This window comes from Tasmannia lanceolata, unplaced genomic scaffold, assembly GCF_043159265.1.
Source record: "Tasmannia lanceolata isolate RefF3 unplaced genomic scaffold, GAP_Taslan_0.1 ptg000008l, whole genome shotgun sequence".
NCBI classification, from domain to species: domain Eukaryota; kingdom Viridiplantae; phylum Streptophyta; class Magnoliopsida; order Canellales; family Winteraceae; genus Tasmannia; species Tasmannia lanceolata.
In genome coordinates, this window is record NW_027518685.1 from 30,596,370 (window position 1) to 30,618,057 (window position 21,688).

Here is a 21,688-nt window from a genome sequence, read left to right on the forward strand (position 1 = left end):
GGCCGGATGCCAAGGATAAAGTGATAAGAGATACTCTCCAAATGCATTTGCCTCTCTGTCAAAAACCATTGAAGCTTGCTGTTCAGATTCGAAGCTGAAAAGAACTTCGTTTTTGCTAATGATGAACGGCTCCGGGAGTTCCGGCAAATCCCAAAACCATCTAGCCCATTTCCAGATCTCCCCAAGCTCCCATTGATTCTTTTTAACTCTTCCAATCAAACATGTTTTCAATAGTTTTTCTCTGTTTCACCTGTTCTCCAGAGATCACCACCACCCTAGCATCATCTTCATGAAGAATTCTAGGGTTTCCATCCTCCGGCCACAACCGGTCTTTCCTCGCTCCATATTCGTCCTCCTGTTGTTGCCGGTTTACGGCATGGTTCATCTTCTTCCCGTCCGCTTTTGCCTTCTTCGAATAGCATCTCCAACTTTCCTCCCGCGCCTGAAATTAGGGTATCCACATTCATGGCACTTCCAGTCCCCAGGTAAGAAGCGAAATCCCATATTTTCTTCGTGGCGGTTGGTAGTCTGCAAAAAGCCCCTTCCCTCATTTGCCGCCCTTCTCGATGGTGGTGTCCTCGGTCTCGTGTTGAAATCTCCTCGTTTTCTCTGTGCTTCCATCTCCCCCTCGTTTTCTCCAATAAAAGAAAATAAAGTAAAAAAATTTGGTTAAAAAGGAAGGTCGTAGAAAACCAATGACCACATATAGAAAGGGAATTCCAGCATCGAAGAAGAGTTGAGCCTTATCGTCACTCCAGAGAGCAGAGTTACGTAACTCTTCTCATGGAGAAAAATAAAGGCATGAAACAAAAATACATGGAAAGTGGAGGTAGTTACCTAACCATCCTAAAATTCTTCAATAAATGGAACAATAACCGAAGAAGGGAACATATCATTTTTAGAGATAGGAGATCTTTTTGGAGGAGAAGATCATCAAACACCTAGTGACATCGTTATCGTGCATGTCTGATAATTCTGCATATACTTCATTTCACATGTAAAGGGCGACCCAGTGCACGAGGCTCCCGCCATTACGGGGTCTGGGGAGGGCTAGATATACTACATTTCACATGTAATGCATATAAATATGTATACATAGTGTGTACACCACATTTCACATGCAATTCATACCAAGGTTTTAAATTTTGGTTTCGGTTTTGATTTCGGTCAGAAATGGAAACGTTTTGGTTTCAGTTAGAAATTTCAATGGAAATCTTGTAAAATCAAGGAAACATATGTAAACATATGTAAATGATAGAATTTAAATATGAAACTTCAGAAAATGCTAGAATAAGCACAAATACACACTTAGAAACCATCACAAAACCAAGACAACCATCCATAATGGTTTAAAAACATCAAACACCTAGTGACAAGAATATGGAGGACTCCTGCTCCTCATTGGATCTGTGCTTTTGGGTGGATAGCTTGACTAAATAAGACCTTAAACGCAGACCATATGCAGAATTGAAATGAGATCATCGTGAATGATTATGCCTTTTGTCTAGCAGCAGAGGAACCAGTAGACCATATTTTTATCTAATGTAGGATTGCTGCGTATATTCGTTCATTTTTAACTTGTTCGATTTGCTGGGGTTTCTCAGTGCATATTACGGATTGGGTTGAGGGTTGGATCTTTGCCCCTAGGTCTCGAAGGAGGCAGATTATGTGGAGCTTGGTTTTGTTGGTACCGCTATGGGTTGGAAAGAGAGGGATAATCGAGTTTTCAATGACAATTTCAAGCCCATCTACTCCATTAAAAAGCTTATTTTCTCTTCCATTGTGCATTGGACGGTAGTTCTTCTTGAGTTCAGGGGTATTACGGAATCATTTATCCATAGATCTTGCGCAGAAGTTTGCACGAGTAGGATTGTCATGGACAAACCGTTTCCTAGATGGTTTGCCAATACAAGTGAGGAGATATTGGATCGTATTGAGGGAACTTGTATCGTATTAACGCACTTGGTGCTCTGCAAACAAAAAGGCTGATCGTCTGGCCCGCTCATGGGTGGACAAGCTGAGCTTGGTGATCTTTGATTTCTTGGCCCTTTGATTTCATCGTTTTTCTTATGTTTTCCTTTTTCATTTTGGCTTGCCTTTGACCATCTCGGTCCCTGAGCTTTCCCTTTGGTCTTTAATAAATTCATTGTCATTAAAAAAGTAAAGAAAAATAAAAGATTTAAATAAACAATGTAATGCAAATGCTACTTAAATATCCTAACTTTGTAGCCCAATGAACATGAGCCAAACTCTTTGACTATGTTCGAAAGCTTTTGTTCGACTACGATGAGTATTTTAGGATTTTGTTCTCCATGCAAGGTCTCTAAAGATCTTCTAGAGTCATTACTTTTAGCTATGATGCTCCAAAATTTCAAATAAGGTAATTTGTCACATACCTACTACAAGAATTTTTCTCTTCAAGGGTCTTTGTAACCCTCTCATCCCCTACCATTGTTTGAATAAATGTTTCATTCAATATTAATAAAGTTGTGACAGTCCCGCCAAACACCGTCTCACCTGGCAAAAAGAAAAAACAATAAGGTGTTGAACACAGAAACGCATTCTTAATCGCTCTAAGTTACCTTTTCCAAAAAAGAATTCTATGTTGCTCTCAGTAGCTTTCCTTACCTTTGTTCTTTCTTGATATGATTGTCTCTGCATTCGCTATACTCTTGCTCACTGCTTCTACAATAGTCACTCGTTTCAATGGTAGTTGAGAGGAAGCTGACGTCGTAGGCTGTTTATTTGCATCTTTATCTTCAATTGCAAGACAGGTTTGATTTGGTTTTCCTGGAATACCTTCACTACCTTTTCCCACCACAGAATTTTGGGAAAAAACCTTGGATAGCCTAGAATGCTCTTGGGAATGCTCATGTCTTTTAATTTCGTGACTTGAATTCTCAGGGCTAGAGTTTGTTGTATTCTTTGGGGAATCACCCGTTTCGGCATCAAATTTATTCAACTTGCAGATCCTTGTGGAATGTCCTTGCCAGTGGCAATTTGAACAGTACAAAGGTAGCTTCCCATAGCGTATATCTTGCCAAAAACATCCCTTTCCAACCCCAATCCATACTCTCTCCCAACCTTTCTCTCATCTCTCATCTCTTCTCTTCTCCACTCCTCTTCATCCAATGTAGAAGATAACATCACTTAAAGAAGGTTTCTAGCTTTGATTACTAATGAGGTAGGGAATTATTAGAAGTTGTGGCATTTTAAAGGGTGGTCGGTAAGTCAGACATGGAAAAAGCTTATGACAGATTGGAATGTGGAGGTCTTAATTATTTGATAAGATGAGGTTTGGAACTCCATGGAGATCTTAGATGCGCAAATAAGTTTCATCTGCTTGGTGCACAATCCTAGTTGATGGCAAGATTTTAAATTTCGGTTTCAGCCACCCCAAAAACGGAAATGCTTCTATTTTAGTTGCAAATTTTAGTCGAAATCCTATAAAATCACTGAAACATATGGAAACAAGCAAATGATAGAATTTTAAGATGAAACTTCAGGAAATGCTAGAATAACTATGCATGCACATTTACAAACCATCACATAAGCAAGACAATCATTCATAATGGGTTAATAACATCAAACACCAAGTTACATCCGTTGTCTCACATTTCTGATAATTCAGTATATACCACATTTCACACGTAATTCATACAAATATGTATACACCACCTGTCATATGAAATTCATATAAATATAATTATGTAACACATACAGTCTACCATTAATGCAGTTACGATTTTGGTTTCGATACGTGTTTCAGTTTTGATATCGTTTCGATCGGGATGGAAATGGAAACATTTCGGTCATTTCGTGTCAGTTTCGGTGGAAATTTAAAAGGCCATGGCTGACAGATACCCTCGCGGGTTAGTTAAATCATCTCATAGTTTTTGCCGGTGAGATCTATTGCCCCCTTTCCTTTTCACGATTATGGCGATGTCTCTGAGCAAAATAATGGACAAAGCTAAGTTGGGCGGACTAATTGAAGGATCTAGGCTAGGATTCTCAGGGTGGAGATAACTCATTTGTAGTATGCTGACGACTATTTGGTATTTAGTATAGCAGAAGATGGAAAAAAACAAGAATTTGAAGCTTGTGCTTTGTTGTTATGAGATGGTTTCGGGTCAGAGACCTAATTTCTTTAAGTCTGTGATGATGGGCATTCACTGGGCGAGGAGAAAAGGTCTTGTTTCTCCTAGAATGCTACAATATAGGATGGGTTTGATTCAAAATACGTGGGTCTTCCATTGTGGTGGGCAGCCCAAAAAGAAGCTTTGGGATCCACTGATAGAATTTGAAAAGAAATCCTCTTTCCCTTGGAGAAAGGATTACTCTTGTTAAGTCTGTGCTCATCAATTTACCTCTATATTAAAGGTCTACGTCGACCTGCTTGGTCACCGAGCTTGCCATTTGCTCTTTAATAAATCCATTGCCATTCAAAAAAATAAAGAAAAATAAAAGTTACATATATGTAATACAAAATTGCTTAATTATTCTAACTTTGTAACCCAATGAACATGAGCCAAACTCTTTAGCTATGTTCAACTGAGCAACAAAAGGGGATAGCTTTGGTTCTACTACAATAAGTATTTTAAGATTTTGTTCTCTATGCAAGGTCTCTAAATACCTTCTAGAGGGGTCATCACGTTTTGCAATAATACTCCAAAATTTCAAATAATAAGGTAATTTTGAGGCATACCTACTATGAGAATTTTTCTTTCCTAGGGTCTTTCTAATCCTGTCATCCTCTGGCATTGTTTGAAGAAATGTTTCGTTCAATATTAATAAGCTGGTAAAGGTCCCGCCAAACACAGTCTCACCTAGCAAAAAAGAAAAAACAGTAAGAAGAGGAATATAGATGAGCATTCTATCCTGCTCTCAGTTGCTTCCTTACCCTTGTTCTTTCTTGATTTGATTGCCTCAGCTTTTGCTATGCTCTTGCTTACTGCTTCTACAATAGTCACTCATTTCGATGGTAGTTGAGAGGAAGCTGACGTCATAGGCTGGTTATTTGCATCTTTATCTTCAATTGCCGGACAGGTTTGATCTGGTTTTCCTGGACTACCTTCACTACCTTTCCCCCCGACAGAATCTCGGGAAAAAACCTTGGATATCCTAGAATGCTCATCTTTTTTAGCACCGTGATTTGAATTGCTAGGGCTAGAGTTTGCTGTCTTATTTTGGGAATCACTTGTTACAGCGTTAATTGTATTGAACTTGCAGATTCTTGTGGAATGTCCTTGGTGGCAGCAGTTTGAACAGTATGAAGGTAGCTTCCTGTAGTGTATATCTTGCCAAAAACCTCCCGTTCCAACCCCAATCCATACTCGACGAGGAAGCTTCATTAGAAGATTGACTTCAACACAAATTCTAGCAACATTTGTTCGAGTCAGATTTCTTGTAGGACTATCAATTGAAAGTGCTTTTCCAACCAAAGACGCTATAGCAAATAAGAGATCTTCTAGGAAAAAAACAATTGGGAGAGAAGGGAGTGAAATCCAAACAGCGGCAGAAGACGGTTCTTCCTCTGTTGGCTGGAATTGGGGAGTCCATTTAAAGACCTTCATCAGATGCCCATCAATCCACCATCTACTTCTGACCCATATTCAGATCATGTCCGAGATGTTATCTAACCTAATGAAAACGTGATGAGCATCTAGAAAAGTAACAGCCCAATCACCTCTGAGTTTCCATACCCGACGGGCCCAATCTCTGATGAGGGCCAAGCTCGGGCATGAGTGGGGGAACTTCCCCACAAGGCAATATTTTAATCTCTCGGCACTCGAATTGATAGTAGATTCCTCAAAGTAAATTACAGGCTCACCTCTGTGAAGAGAACCCTTCGAAGAAGCATTGGATGTGTTGCTTTGATCCTCCACTGTCATCTTGCCTTGATTTTTCTCGAGGGTTTCTGCATAGGATAGAATGGGTTGCTTAGCTGAAGAAGAACTGATGGGGTCCAAAATCTGCAACCAATCGGCTGTTGACACGTGGCCCTCACAGGGACCACTGCAAAGCCAACACCTGTCCCTGCTAGGTATGACACCTGGACCAATCGGGGACTTCCACCTGCCCCTCCTAGGTATGCGACCTGGTCCATACAGGGGCCACCACCTGTCATGGACAGGTAGCTCAGAACCACTATAAATAGCCTTCACTTGTGCTAAGGTGAGGGATCTGAGAAAAAAACCTAAGCTCTTTGCTCTGACTTTGCTCTGCCCTCCTGCTCATGCTGACTTGAGTGTCGAAGCGCCCGTCCGGAGCACCACTCCGGGTTGGTCTTCTGACCCTTTGTATCCTTGTCTGTGCTTGTGCAGCGCAGGACTCCATCAGCCCTTCAGCCGTGGCTTGTCAGATCAGCCCTTCAGCCGTGGCTTGTCAGATCAGCCCTTCCGGCCCAGATCAGCCCTTCCGGCCCTACCATAACCTGTTACCAATTTTAGACCTAACAGATTTGGCGCCATCCGGACAGGATATGGCGCAATCGCTAGACGCCAAAAGACTCTAAGTGTTTGCAGACTTAGCTCTCAGCCTAAGTGTTTGCAGACTTAAAGAACGGCAGTGGTGCACTCCGGCGCGCCCAATTTGGTGTGGAGATCAGTTCCAACCACATGGACCCGCCCTAGTGGAAAACCACCTCAAAGACCTGCCCGGCCTGGCCGTCCAGAGCCTTAGCCGGACAGGATATGGCGCAATCGCTAAACGCCAAAAGACCTGCCCGGCCTGGCCGTCCACAGCCTAAGCCGGACAGGATATGGCGCAATCGCTAGACGCCAAAAGACTCTAAGTGTTTGCAGACTTAGCTCTCAGCCTAAGTGTTTGCAGACTTAGAGAACGGCAGTGGTGCACTCCGGCGGGTCCAATTTGGTGTGGAGATCAGTTCCAACCACATGGACCCGCCCTAATGGAAAACCACCTCAAAGACCTGCCCGGCCTGGCCGTCCAGAGCCTAAGCCGGACAGGATATGGCGCAATCGCTAGACGCCAAAAGACTCTAAGTGTTTGCAGACTTAGCTCTCAGCCTAAGTGTTTGCAGACTTAGAGAACGGCAGTCGTGCACTCCGGCGCGTCCAATTTGGTGTGGAAATCAGTTCTAACCACATGGACCCGCCCTAGTGGAAAACCACCTCAAAGACCTGCCCGGCCTGGCCGTCCAGAGCCTTAGCCGGACAGGATATGGCGCAACCGCTAAACGCCAAAAGACCTGCCCGGCCTGGCCGTCCACAGCCTAAGCCGGACAGGATATGGCGCAATCGCTAGACGCCAAAAGACTCTAAGTGTTTGCAGACTTAGCTCTCAGCCTAAGTGTTTGCAGACTTAGAGAACGGAAGTGGTGCACTCCGGCGCGTCCAATTTGGTGTGGAGATCAGTTCCAACCACATGGACCCGCCCTAGTGGAAAACCACCTCAAAGACCTGCCCGGCCTGGCCGTCCAGAGCCTTAGCCGGACAGGATATGGCGAAACCGCTAAACGCCAAAAGACCTGCCCGGCCTGGCCGTCCACAGCCTAAGCCGGACAGGATATGGCGCAATCGCTAGACGCCAAAAGACTCTAAGTGTTTGCAGACTTAGCTCTCAGCCTAAGTGTTTGCAGACTTAGAGAACGGCAGTGGTGCACTCCGGCGCGCCCAATTTGGTGTGGAGATCAGTTCCAACCACATGGACCCGCCCTAGTGGAAAACCACCTCAAAGACCTGCCCGGTCTGGCCGTCCAGAGCCTTAGCCGGACAGGATATGGCGCAATCGCTAAACGCCAAAAGACCTGCCCGGCCTGGCCGTCCACAGCCTAAGCCGGACAGGATATGGTGCAATCGCTAGACGCCAAAAGTCTCTAAGTGTTTGCAGACTTAGCTCTCAGCCTAAGTGTTTGCAGACTTAGAGAACGGCAGTGGTGCACTCCGGCGCGCCCAATTTGGTGTGGAGATCAGTTCCAACCACATGGACCCGCCCTAGTGGAAAACCACCTCAAAGACTTGCCCGGTCTGGCCGTCCAGAGCCTTAGCCGGACAGGATATGGCGCAATCGCTAAACGCCAAAAGACCTGCCCGGCCTGGCCGTCCACAGCCTAAGCCGGACAGGATATGGCGCAATCGCTAGACGCCAAAAGACTTTAAGTGTTTGCAGACTTAGCTCTCAGCCTAAGTGTTTGCAGACTTAGAGAATAGCAGTGGTGCACTCCGGCGCGCCCAATTTGGTGTGGAGATCAGTTCCAACCACATGGACCCGCCCTAGTGGAAAACCACCTCAAAGACCTGCCCGGCCTGGCCGTCCAGAGCCTTAGCCGGACAGGATATGGCGCAATCGCTAAACGCCAAAAGACCTGCCCGGCCTGGCCGTCCACAGCCTAAGCCGGACAGGATATGGCGCAATCGCTAAACGCCAAAAGACTTGCCCGGCCTGGCCGTCCACAGCCTAAGCCGGACAGGATATGGCGCGATCGCTAGACGCCAAAAGACTCTAAGTGTTTGCAGACTTAGCTCTCAGCCTAAGTGTTTGCAGACTTAGAGAACGGCAGTGGTGCACTCCGGCGCGTCCAATTTGGTGTGGAGATCAGTTCCAACCATGGACCCGCCCTAGTGGAAAACCACCTCACTCTAAGTGTTTGCAAACTTGGAGACAGAGGTGGTTCACTCCGGCCAATGACATCCGGACAACCACTCCGGCTCGGCAGAAAGACAAGGAAGGAGCATAGACGTCATAAATACAAAAAACAAGGCAGCCGTACAGACAGTGGACAAAATTGAATTTGTATTCGTATCACAAAAGTGCTCTTTTTGCCGAGCTGGCTTACAAAGAATGAGCCTTATGGGCCATTACAAAAAATTCACAAACCAAAATTAAAGATAGGAGGAAGAGGGCTGCCACTCAGTCCTCCTCGTCGGCCACCTCCTCGGTGACTGCCTCTGAAGTAGGGGCTGCAACTTGGCCGGCCCCAGTGGTTGGAGCGGTGACCTCGGAAGCCAGAACGCCTTCCTGTTCCACCTCGATGGGTTGGGAGGAGTCCAGTTCACCTTCTTCCTCCTCGTCCTCCTCCTCCTCTGGAGGTGCATACGGGACGGCCAGTCCGTCCGGGGAAATGTCGGGGTGAGTCTTCTTCACCTGCTCGGAGCAGAGAAGGAACCCCGCCTTATAGGCCTGGAGGCCCAGGTTGAAGAACTGTGTGTCCTTCCTCTTCTCAGTTTCCTTCACGGCCTCCCCCACTGCCGCTTTCACGGCCGCCTTGATAGCCGTCTTCTCCCTCTGACCGGCTCTTTCTTGCGCATTTAGGAGATCCTGCACGGCCTGGTTTTTGACCCTCTGCAACTCCTCCTTCAAGCTGTTGAATTCGGCCTCTTTGACCTGGACGGCTTCGGTAAGCCCGTCCTTGTCCTTCTGGAGCTGGCTCTTCTCGGACTCTATCTGGGTGAGCGTATCAGAGAAGAGATAACGCTTCTTGGCCATGTCCCTTGAGTACACCTGGAGTTGATAGAGGGCGGAGGCGATTGCCGCTTCGCAGGTCTCCGGCGCCTCCTTCTCGACGTCCCGCCGGTCGCGCGGGAGGACGCCCTGGTACATCAATTATGTGGCCACCCGGCTATCCCCTAGGCCGGTGTCCGTTTTCTGCACCGCCCAGTTCGGGCGGAAGACATTGTCGCCTCTCGCCGCCGTGGCGGCAGGGATGCCCAGGACCGGTCCGCTGTGTTGGGGCTCTGTCACCCTTGCAGACCCGGAGCTCTGCCCGGCGATATTTGCCCGGCTCGACTTGACGGACAGCTTATGCGTCGCCCGGCTGCTTTTGAGAGGCTCGGCCAGTGCGGCCATCGCCGGAGTCGACTCCGGTACCTTTCTTTTCTTGCCCTTGGGTTGGGGCTGCTCCTGCGTTGGAGACGCTTGGGAGGTCTGCCTGATCTTGTCCAGCATGGACATCTGCTTCACCATTTCTGGACGCAAGAACAGAACACAATTAGAACCATAAAAAAAGGAACAGTTCAAAAAATAAAAGCTGGCCTAAAGAGTCTACGTACGTGCCGGGGTCGCACGGCTGATCCCGAGCGCTACCAGGACGGCCTCTTCGGAGAACTCCGAGCAGTTTATTTGACCGCGCTTCAGCTCTTCTTTGATCAAAGCGAAGGTCATGTGGTCGTAACCCTTAAGGGCTGGCTTCCGACTAAGGTTCTAGGTGTCCGGCGTTCTCCATTCCAACGAGAACGGCCAGTGGGAGCCCGGCTCGGTGTCCCTAGCGTAGAAAAACCTGTTCTTCCATGTGTGAATGGAAGTAGGTATGCCAGCAATCATTTTCACTTCGGGCCGTTGGCTGATGTAGATCCAGCCGCCCTCCTTGTGCCTCGATGCGTACACATCCTGAAGACGGGCACGGTGGGGTTCCTACGGAGACGAACTCCCAAAAAATAAAGGAAGCCGACCAGCGTTCTCCAAGAGTTCGGCACGACCTGTGTAACCGCCAGCCCGTAGTACCTCAGTACATCGACAAAAAACGGATGCAAGGGAAGCCTGAGCCCGGCCCGGAAGGCTTCTTCGTATAGGCAGAGATCTGCACTGTCGTTGCTGGCCCGGTCCCCTTCAACGGCCGCCCTCAAAGTGTACCGATCAGGGATACAGTATTTGTCCCTGACGGCCTGAAGTTTGCCCGGCCCCAGACGGTTCACCTCGCGCAGGGCCCCGATGTTGTACTGCGGATTGGCCTCCATCCGTGCCTCCGCTATCACCTCGACGGGCGCGCGCGGTGAGCGAGGAATTACTGCCTCAACGTCTTCTTCATCGCCGCTGGTTTCTGCCCGGTACGGTCCGTCCCCACGGACCGGGATTGTGTCTAAGTCCACAATCACTTCCTCCCCGCTCTCCCCGTCTACAATTATTATCTCTTGGTCCTCAACACCGGCCTCCGTAGGAGAGGCCGGCCTCGTCCTCTCCGACGCCCCGGACCCCGTACTACTGGTCGAACCGGACTCCTTTGAGCCAGAATCCGACTCCGAACTAGTGCTAGACATTAAAAGGAAAGAAAAGAAAAGCTAAAAGAAATTACCGAACTGAAGTGTTGACCGAAGATCTCCGGGCTCACTGATCCGAAGCGGGCAGAAATTTGAATAGCCGAGCAGCAGAGGAGGAGAGTGAAATGTGAAAAGTGAAAAATGAGGTGTAAAACTCCGGTATATATAGAGGCTGGGAAGAGCGGGAAAAATCCCGCCCTTTTCCCACCAGCCGGAGTGCGCCACGTCACCTACCGCATTAAATGCGCCGCTCCCATTAAATGCGCCGTCCGCATTGAATGCGAGGTACAAGTTCCAAAGTGATTAGGCGATAAAAATTCTGCCCGGCAGAGCCGTCCAGAAGGCTTAGCCGGACAGGATATGGCGCAATCGCTACGCGACAAAAGACCTGCCCGGCCTGGCCGTCCAGCGCCTTAGCCGGACAGGATATGACGCGTTCGCTAGAAGACAAAATTCTGCCCGGCAGAGCCGTCCAGAAGGCTTAGCCGGACAGGATATGGCGCAATCGCTATGCGACAAAAGACCTGCCCGGCCTGGCCGTCCAGCGCCTTAGCCGGACAGGATATGACGCGTTCGCTAGAAGACAAAATTCTGCCCGGCAGAGCCGTCCAGAAGGCTTAGCCGGACAGGATATGGTGCAATCGCTACGCGACTAGCCGGACAGGATATGACGCGTTCGCTAGAAGACAAAATTCTGCCCGGCAGAGCCGTCCAGAAGGCTTAGCCGGACAGGATATGGCGCAATCGCTACGCGACTAGCCGGACAGGATATGACGCGTTCGCTAGAAGACAAAATTCTGCCCGGCAGAGCCGTCCAGAAGGCTTAGCCGGACAGGATATGGCGCAATCGCTACGCGACTAGCCAGACAGGATATGACGCGTTCGCTAGAAGACAAAATTCTGCCCGGCAGAGCCGTCCAGAAGGCTTAGCCGGACAGGATATGGCGCAATCGCTACGTGACAAAAGACCTGCCCGGCCTAGCCGTCCACAGCCTATGCCGGACAGGATATGGCGCAATCGCTAAGCGACAGAGGATCTGCCCGGCTTAGCCGCCCCGCCCAGGAGATCTGCCCGGCCATGACGCCCAGGAGGTTTTGCCGGCCAGACTTCTGGTTCAAATTTTGACCGGACTGGATCGCCCAGAGGCTCCTGTCCGGCCGTGCTCCTACAGGCCAAGCTTCAAGGCCGGACTAGGCCGCCCAGAGGCCCCTGTCCGGCCGCGGTTTCTTCTGGCCCCGTCTGAGGCCGGCCTCAGCTGCCCAGAGGCCTTAAGGCCGGCCGAATGCTGTTTTAACCCTCTATTTGCTTCCCCTAGCCGCTGTCACTACTCGGAGAACCAGGGGGCAACTGATGGGGTCCAAAATCTGCAATCAATCGGCTGTTGACACGTGGCCCTCACAGGGACCACTGCAAAGCCAACACCTGTCCCTGCTAGGTATGACACCTGGACCAATCGGGAACTTCCACCTGCCCCTCCTAGGTATGCGACCTGGTCCATACAGGGGCCACCACCTGTCCTGGACAGGTGGCTCAGAACCACTATAAATAGCCTTCACTTGTGCTAAGGTGAGGGATCTGAGAAAAAAACCTAAGCTCTTTGCTCTGACTTTGCTCTGCACTCCTGCTCATACTGACTTGAGTGTCGAAGCGCCCGTCCGGAGCACCACTCCGGGTTGGTCTTCTGACCCTTTGTATCCTTGTCTGTGCTTGTGCAGCGCAGGACTCCATCAGCCCTTCAGCCGTGGCTTGTCAGATCAGCCCTTCCGGCCCTACCATAACCTGTTACCAATTTTAGACCTAACAAGAACCATCTTTAGGAATATGGGGCTCACCATTCTTCTGATTCTCCTTCTCTGGGGCTTTGAGAATTGCACGATTAGGATTGAGGGTGCTTGTAATTTGAAGATAAGAAGCAGAGGACGCCTTTCCGTTCTCCACGTTGGGTCTCCATTGAAACTTATTCTGATTCTGCCTTGTTGTCTGGTGTCTATTACTTGGATTTCTGAAGTGGGCTTTGAGAATTGGAGTATCAGATGAAGTCTTTGTAGAATCTTTAGGAGTAGGATGGATGGTGCTTGTGGTTTGAGGATGAAAAGCAGTTTCATTGTTGGAATAGAAAGTAGTAAGTATCCAATCCTTGGTGGACTGCTTTGGGTGATCTAAGATGGGTCTCCACTGCAACTTCTTCTTCTCCACTGGTGTTCTCTTTAGCCCATAAAAAGCGTGGTCTTCCATGGCGTGAAACGCTCACCACCACCACCATAGTCTTTGAAGAAGCAGAGCTGAGGATGGGGTTCTTTCAAGAAATAGAGCTGAGGTTGGAGTTTGGAAAGTAGGGTAGAAGAGGAAGCGTGGAAGTTAGAGAGAAGTGTGGGTCCATGGTTTTAATACCAGACACCGAGCTCACATTCACAATGCTTACATCTGTCTTTTCCATTTGATTTTGGGAAATTTTATAGAAGAGACTTCTTTGACATTCCCACTCCCTCTTCTTGTCTTTTGTAACTTTAATATCACCGGAATCCACGTTGAAGTAGAAAATTTTTGGGGGTGGGCTTGGCTGAAACTCATGAAGAATTTTAGAGATTTCTATTAATCCTGGATGATTTACAATAGAGCTCAAGGTGTGCTTATATTGAGCACATGCATGATAAACATAGAAAGAGATCAAACAGACTATGGAAAGAGATAATGATGGAATATTCTAGTCTAATCTACTTACTAATTAAATCTAGCGGCCTATTCTAGTGGGTTGCCTCATTAACCAACTTGCCTAATCTCCCACAAGAAGATCTAACGGTGCGATCTACACCTAATCCAACGGTGGATCTCACATATTCTAACATGCCCCCTCAAACGTATATGGATTGAAAATCGATATACGTTTCATTATAATAAAAATCTCCAATATGAAAAATAAAAAATATCCCTTGATGTTATAATATCCTGATGTTGTTGATGAAACACCACTTGTTGAAATGCCGCCAAGAGGGCTTATAAAAGCCAATGGATCATAGATCCTAGAGAAGACTCAAGCCTCGATGGACGAGTAATAATGAGTCACTACGGATAGTGGTGTGCACTATTCGGTTTTAACCGAACGAACCGACCGAACCGAATTATATTTCGGTTTCGGTTTCGGTTTCGGTTATTTTTATTTCGATTTCGGTTTCGGTTAATAAATCTTGTTTTTTCGGTTATCAGTTTCGGTTTCGGTTTAAACAACAAATTATTCGGTTAGACCGAAAAACCGATTTGTATGGCATAAAATAATGCTCTTACATGTTACACCTAACACCCCATTTTTTAATCTTACATACCATTTTATATATATATTTTCTTTCTTCTTTATCTGCTATAGAAGTGACGAGAGTACACCATTTGTATATTATAAGTTATAACACCCCATTTTTTAATCTTGCATATTATTTTATATATATTATCTGTGTCTTCTTTGTCAACTAAGACCTGACATCTGACATAGAGAGGATGGAGACAAGAGAATTTGAAATTCAATTTATCTACTATAATCTACTATAATAAGCTGGGATGAAAAGAGGAGGCTTTTTTCGATTTTTTAAAAAATCACGTGAGAATTACACATTGCTTTTTTTGACTTTTTTGAACAAATGCCCCCATTCAACTCATATAATTTCGATCCTACCCCCTCCTTTATGCTTTTAACAAAGGCACTCATTAGATCATATAATTTCAATCCTACCCCCCCTTTATGCTTTGAACAAAGGCACCCATTAAAGCCGTATAATTTCGATCTTACCCCCCTCCTTTATGGTTTTTTAATTAAAAAACCATAGGGTGATCTTGACCGTCCGATTTAAGATAAGAGGAATTATGGAAACATCTATAGATTGGAGGGCTAGGATCGGCCTATGGAAATGATTTTTGGGGCACAACTTATTTATGTTGTGTTCCATCACATGGACGGTTTGGATCAACCTATGACGTCGTCCGTACAGTTCTTTGTCGGCCCGTGCATCGCACGGGTTTTTTACTAGTAGTATAATAAGCGGGAAGGATTTTTTTTAGTGGTGACAGCTGCTGCGACGTGGCACTCCTCCCTCCACACACGCAAGTTTTACCAAATCCCTATTCCTACACAACTCTTCATGTATATTACGAAAGCCTTTATTCCCTCTCTATCTACACGACTCTTCATCCCCAAAAATCAGCCATTCCAGGTACTTTTATCGTCATTTTTTCCTTTATTCCTACAAAACTCTTCATCTGTATTACCAAAGCCTTCCCTAAAAATCAGCCACAATTCCTTTAAAGATTTTTTCCTCCAATTCCAGGCGTCACTTTTCATATTTTCTTTTCATCCTTTAAATCAACAGCGATCGATTTTTCTTCTCTTCCTGCCAAGAATCATCATCTCCGGCTGGTCTTGTAATAAATACTTCAACTTGTTTTCTCATTCTCAACAGTCTACAGAAACAAATTCGGTTTTAACCGAACTAACCGGTTAACTGAATTACAAATTCGGTTTCGGTTAGGTTCAGTTCAATATAATTTCGGTTTCGGTTAACGATTTAAGCTAACCGAATTTATTTCGGTTATTAATTTTGGGGTTATTCGGTTCAGTTAAAACCGAATAAACACCCCTAACTACGGACCAATGCCGAAATGGGCAAGAAATGGTGTGTCTTTTTTTTTAAAATCCAACCCAATCAATCTAAAATCCACCCCAATCAATCTACAATTTGATTTTATTCTCTATTATGCCCCCTCAAACGTATATGGATTGAAAATCGATATACGTTTGATTACAATAGATATCCCTGATTACAATAGATATCCCAAAAAGAAATGTAAATTTTTTTTTATGCACACTATTATGATTGATGTCGATGTCCGCCTGTTGTAGATATTGCTGAAGATGAATTGCCGCCAGTTGTTGAAGAATGTGTAATGATGGAATATTCTAATCTAATCTACTTACTAATTAAATTTAGCTGCCTATTCTAGTGGGTTGCCTCATTAACCAACTTGCCTAATCTCCCACAAGAAGATCTAACGGTGAGATCTACATTTAATCCAACGGTGGATCTCACATATTCTAACAGCGCATGAACAATGGGTGCAAAACCCTGTATATTTGAATGTGATAGGTACTTTTGCCCTCCAAAAAATTGTTTAGGAACTTCCTAAACTACCCCTGCCATGTTCAAATATGCATGGTTTGTAGGAAATTAAAGTAATACTAGCCCACTTCTCACCCACTACGAGACATTAGTTTCCTAACTCATCTTCACCCACCCTCCTAGAGACACTAGTTAATGGTAGGAAAACAAAATCATGGTAGCGAAACTACCCAAAATGTCCTTGTGATATGGGTTGTATTTTGAAGAAGGCCAAGGACAAATTTGGAAATACGTTTGAAAAAAAAAACAGTGGGGATTCAATTCCATGCGCTGAGATTGCTTGTGATTCGAGGTTAATATGGAGTATTTTTGCATGTGTTCTCGATTTGATCCTTCTGGTGTCAAAATCTTTCCTAAAATGCTGAGGTTGTGACTAAACTAGCAGAATGGGCAAATTTTATCCTATTTTGTTGTAAATAATGGGAATTTGGTGTATATTTGCCTGTAATTCTAGTTGATCCTGGATAGTTCTTTGGTGCGTGATTAGGATGGCATATGATTGAATAAGATTCACTGCTTGACTTGAAATTTCAGAAGAATCAGAGCCATCATTGATTAGATTTTGATCAAAGCTTGATGTCAAACAATTAGTTTGATGGTGTTGAATTTGGTTGATTTGTTCATAAAGGTAAATAGTAAGAGGCAAGTAGCAGGCCCTACATGGGGCACGTATGTGAAATCAAGATCGTCGATCTTATAGATGAGTTTTATATTGTTATTGTAGCTCAGAGAGAACAAGATGGCCCACAGTAAGGATGATCTAAGCCGTTCATTTTTATGTCGACGTCATCAATATGTTGTCCTCCAGAACTAAAGACCATTGGCTGGATCCCATTCCAAGGCTCCTTCCAAACCTCCTCTCTTTTCTCTAATGGTGAGGAGGTGTGGGTTAGTATCAAACTTGTGAAATTGACATTGCAACCCTTGTGTCAAAATTGATGCAGCATGTGGCTGGATCCCATTCAAACCCATGCTTAGAAACAAAGAAAAGAACCCAAAATAAAAAAATAAAATAAAATCTTAATCTGGTATTCAAAGAGGTCGTCCAATCGGTATCTCTGTCAATTCATGGGTCCTGTAATCTTCTGTAGAAGCGGATTTGAAATTTTCCCTGGCCTCAATGCATATTTTGTCTCAACAGAAAACAAAGATATCCTTCTTGGAAGACAAAATTCTTTTCACAGCGGATGTTCCAACAATTCGCTCAAGCTGAAATATTACATGGTTTTCAGTTCAGAATCTTCAGATTACATAACCATCAATGAATTTCAGAAATTGATAATGAATTTCAGAAATTGATAGAAATGCCCATTTGAATGGAAATTTTCCCTCTAAATAAAAATATTAGCCTATTTTAACATGAAAAGAGATGTCATTTTGCTCAGGAACTACATAAAGAAAAAGGAAAGAAGATCATACATCCACTGATGCAAAGAGAAAGTATCTTATACCCGGAAATTATCAAAGCGCGAAAATAGAACAGTGCAGTTCATGATTTCGGAGCCTTCAAGCATGTTTGCAATCTGGAAGAAGGAAACAAGAGATGACTGAGAATACTGAAAAAAGTCATGTAAGCTTATTCCCAGCTAAATGTAGTAACCCTCTTGAAAACGGTAGCAAACCAGTCAAAAAACGATAAAAAATCCAAAATGCAGGGATTGAGACCAGGTAAGAGCTAAGAGGTGAACCTCAGGGTAGAATTCCTTCCTCTCTGGAAGAGAATATATTATTATATTCTGTATACCGCGAATCTGCATGCCAGGAGAAGAAGAAATAAGGCCAATGATCAGATAATCTTACATAGAGAAATCTGATAAAGGAAAAACATTTCAAACCAAGTAAATTGATTAAATGATTGATATTGGGAGAGCAGATAGGGATGGCCTGATTCTGCAGCACAACATCAGTGGCAGTAACTACACTCTACCAAAAGATATTACTTTTCTCGTAAAGAGTTTTCCAGAGTTGAAAATTTTCCGCTTCCGGGAGAATTTTAACTCTGCTTGATCCAGGAAGTATTCTTTCCATGGTTATTTTTTATAGAGGTTCAAACAGCCCCTCAGTGTTGGGAGTGCATGGACATGACATGAGTTGATGCCCAAAAAAATTCCCAAATTTTCTTAAGAATACCTCTCTCCACTTCCTGAATGTCGGCCTTGAATCAAATTCCCAAATTTTGCCGCTCAACATTGCCTGCAAAATCTCTTCATGGGTTTTATTTTACAGGTGAACAAAGAAATGGGTATTTTGACTTTTGGACTTGAGGTGCAACCGTGCAACTCGGGTCATGTCGGATCGGGTTGAGGCCAATCCTAACCCAACTCGAGATATGATTCCTTCAACCCTAACCCAACCCATCTAACCGAAATCGGGTCGGGCTGAGTCGGGTTGGTTCAGGTTCACCTTAGGCCAAACAGAAAAATAATAAACCAAAGAAAATAAAGATAAAATTAGAGGACGGAGGTTGTGTTTGGGTCGGGTCAGGTTGCCATGACTCAACCCCGAAATTAAATCGGGTTGGGCAACTCAAGGAAATGCCAACCCAACCGAAGTTGCACCCCTAGTTACTAACGGATTATGAGCCAGATATGAATTTTTTTAGCTTTTGATAGTGAATATTTTCAAAGATTTTTTTTTTTTTTAAGATGACAAAATCTATTTATTAATACTATGAGAATTACATTGGGACCAGAGGTCCCAACTTACATTTACATAGCATAATTGGTCAAGAGCATACTCTTGATCCTATAGATGAAACAAAATAGAAACTACTCTTAATTACAAAATGAAAAGGAGCACTACTTCATCTAGCTAGATCTAACACAACAACTTTGAACAGACTGGTCTAAAACCCAACCAACTTCCTAATCCACCAATAGATTTTCTTCACTCTCAGCTTCCTGAGGACAAGATATCACCTGAAGCGAATGACCAAAAAGTCTATCAAGCTAAAGGGAATCAACTTCCAAGCGTATGCTTCACAACTTCCAAGGAGCAATTTCAAAGATTATAGAAAACAACAAATCTGGTCCTGAGTAATTTCGAGATTTGTTTTTTTTAAAGATTATAGAAAACAACAAATCCTGCATTATGGTCCCGAATGGAGTTGCCTAGGCACTATCTGGGACCTAGCCTGGTATGGAACAAGTTTAAAGGGCCTTACCTAACGTGTTCCATTAGCTTTGGAGTTTTTTGGTGTATTGGTAAGGTATTTAACGAGCACAATACCCACCATGTCCCGTGTTTGAATAACGGAAGGGGCAACCTGTTGAGTGGACTACTTGGAAAGGGCTGCCAGATAGAAAGCTAAAGTGAAAAGCCAACAGTGAAGTTGCCATAGAGTGGCCCACCGAGGATGAAGTGTGATGGAATATTATGGTCCTGAGTGGGGATCTGCCTAGGTATAGGACTAGGTGGGACCCAGCCTAGTGTGGGACATGATTAAAGGGCTTTGCCTAACACGTTACAAGGGCATTTGGCATATTGGTAAGGTACCTAACAATAAGGTACCTAACATCTCGGCACCTAAATTCTCTAAATTTAAGTAGCTAATTGCAAAATTTTAAGAAGGAAACTGCTTTTTCACAAGAAATTACATGGTGCCGACAAGAGGGCATGCTTGTGTACGTGGTAGGACTGAAGTACCGCCCTTTGATATTTGATCCAGCAGAGCATCTTAAAAAACTGTGCTCCTGTTGGATCAAATGCCAATTACACGAGCATGTAGGCACTATATAATTTCTCCTTTTCACATCGGAAAACTTAATACCCAGATGAAAATGATTATATCAATAAAGGGAAATGATATCTGTGCCAAAGTGTCTAGATAAACATGCGCTCCACTTTTCTTTCGTGTAGTATTTAAAGGGATGTCAAGGGATATTACGGTTCTCAAAAACCTCTTAAAGCCCTTTAAATGCTACACGACAAATACTGGAGTGCATGTTTATCAAAACACCTCGGCGCAGATATCATTTCCCGAATATAAATTGTCATATTGCTCAAAAGATATTTAAGAAATTCATAATGCAAGATGAGTCGGATCGGATTTCAGGTTTTGCCTTTTTTTCCCGCTTTGAACCAAACCCATTCTGAGACTGGGTCCGCTTTTCATCCAAAAACCTGATCCGACCCAAGATACATGATTTCTGTACCCGACCCAGATTATTTTCGGCTCTGGTAAAACAAGACCCAAGATGCAGCCCTAGTTAATAGTCACATGAACTCTTCCATTTACAAAATTAAATCTATTTGTGATATGGGTGTAATTTTGAAGATGACCAAGGTGAAATTTGGAAATACATTTCAAGGACATCTTTATAATCATCTTGAAAAAATATGGTAATTTCAAAAAATTTGTTTTTGGAATGGGATAGCCGAGTTAATTATATGAAGGCAGTGCTTTCAGCCAATGATTATGTCAATGATAGATTGAAACCGTTTATTTTGAAATTATATGAAGGCCATCCCTCATGAGTGTACCATTAATTTGCCTCTAGGCCGTGTTTGTTTTGGATTTTGAGAAGCAAATGTGAGTCCAAAACTGATTATTGGACTCAAAATTAAACATAAATTTGATTTTGAATATGACCATGGGGAATTCAATTCCATGCGCTGAGATTGCTTGGAATTCAGGGTTAATACGGAGTATTTTTGCTTGTGTTCTTGATTTGATCCCTCTGGTGTTGATTTCAAACTGCCAAAACCTTCCCCCAAATGCTGAAATTGTGACTAATATTCATCTTGGTTCAGCACTTCCTGAAGAACATTCATCTTGATTTAGCAAGAACCTTCAAACGTAATAAATTGACTAATAGATATGATTATCACACATACTAAACTGATTCTAAGCTACAACTTAAATTAAATCATCTCATAATTATATGTCTACACAGGAATCGAATCATTATACAATTCAAACAAATAAAATAAAAGCGATAATCTATCTGCCAGCATTTTTTCTGCTCCAACCAAAACCATGTTTAGATTCTAAGGCTCCGACTCAAGATACATGATTCCTGTACCCGACCCAGATTATTTTCCCCGCTTTGAACCCAACCCATTATGAGATGAGGATATTTTGGTCATTGGAATTCCTACTTAATTTTATGTGATAATATTTAAGAATTTAAATATTAGAAACCAAAATCAATGCTTCTGGAATCTAAAGTAGGAGTTTTTATATGGTGTCCGACCGTCAAGTACCCTTGATATTTGATCCAAGAGCAGCACACTTTTTAAGATGCTGCTGTTGGATCAAATATCAGAGTGGTACGTCTGACGTGCTACCTTGGCGGGACTTCACGGTCGGCAACTATATAATTTCTCATTAGAGAATTTACGTGGTGGCTGGCCGTGCATGCACGTGCAGCCCCAAAAAACCAGTGAGGCCCACATTGTATGGGTGATCCAAACCTTTCATTTGTTGGGCCCTGATGTAGATACGGTGTGCCTGGAAAATCTTTTCCATAGGATGATACTAACCCTCTCGGAGGTTTTTATACGGTGCCGTTCATTTTAAAACTCCACGA

The 21,688-nt window shown here is 44.3% G+C and overlaps 1 pseudogene across 1 annotated transcript in view; it reads right to left on the bottom strand.

Annotated features, from left to right (window-relative positions):
* Positions 1-5,126, bottom strand: part of LOC143885155 (LRR receptor kinase BAK1-like) — a 41,344-nt pseudogene extending 36,218 nt beyond the window's left edge. The window contains exons 1-2 of the transcript XR_013253159.1: positions 4,901-5,126; positions 4,706-4,826 (exon numbers count right to left, since the gene is read on the bottom strand). The product of XR_013253159.1 is annotated as an LRR receptor kinase BAK1-like (transcript). The remainder of the gene's footprint in view (positions 1-4,705; positions 4,827-4,900) is intronic.
* Between the last annotated feature and the right edge of the window lie 16,562 nt (positions 5,127-21,688).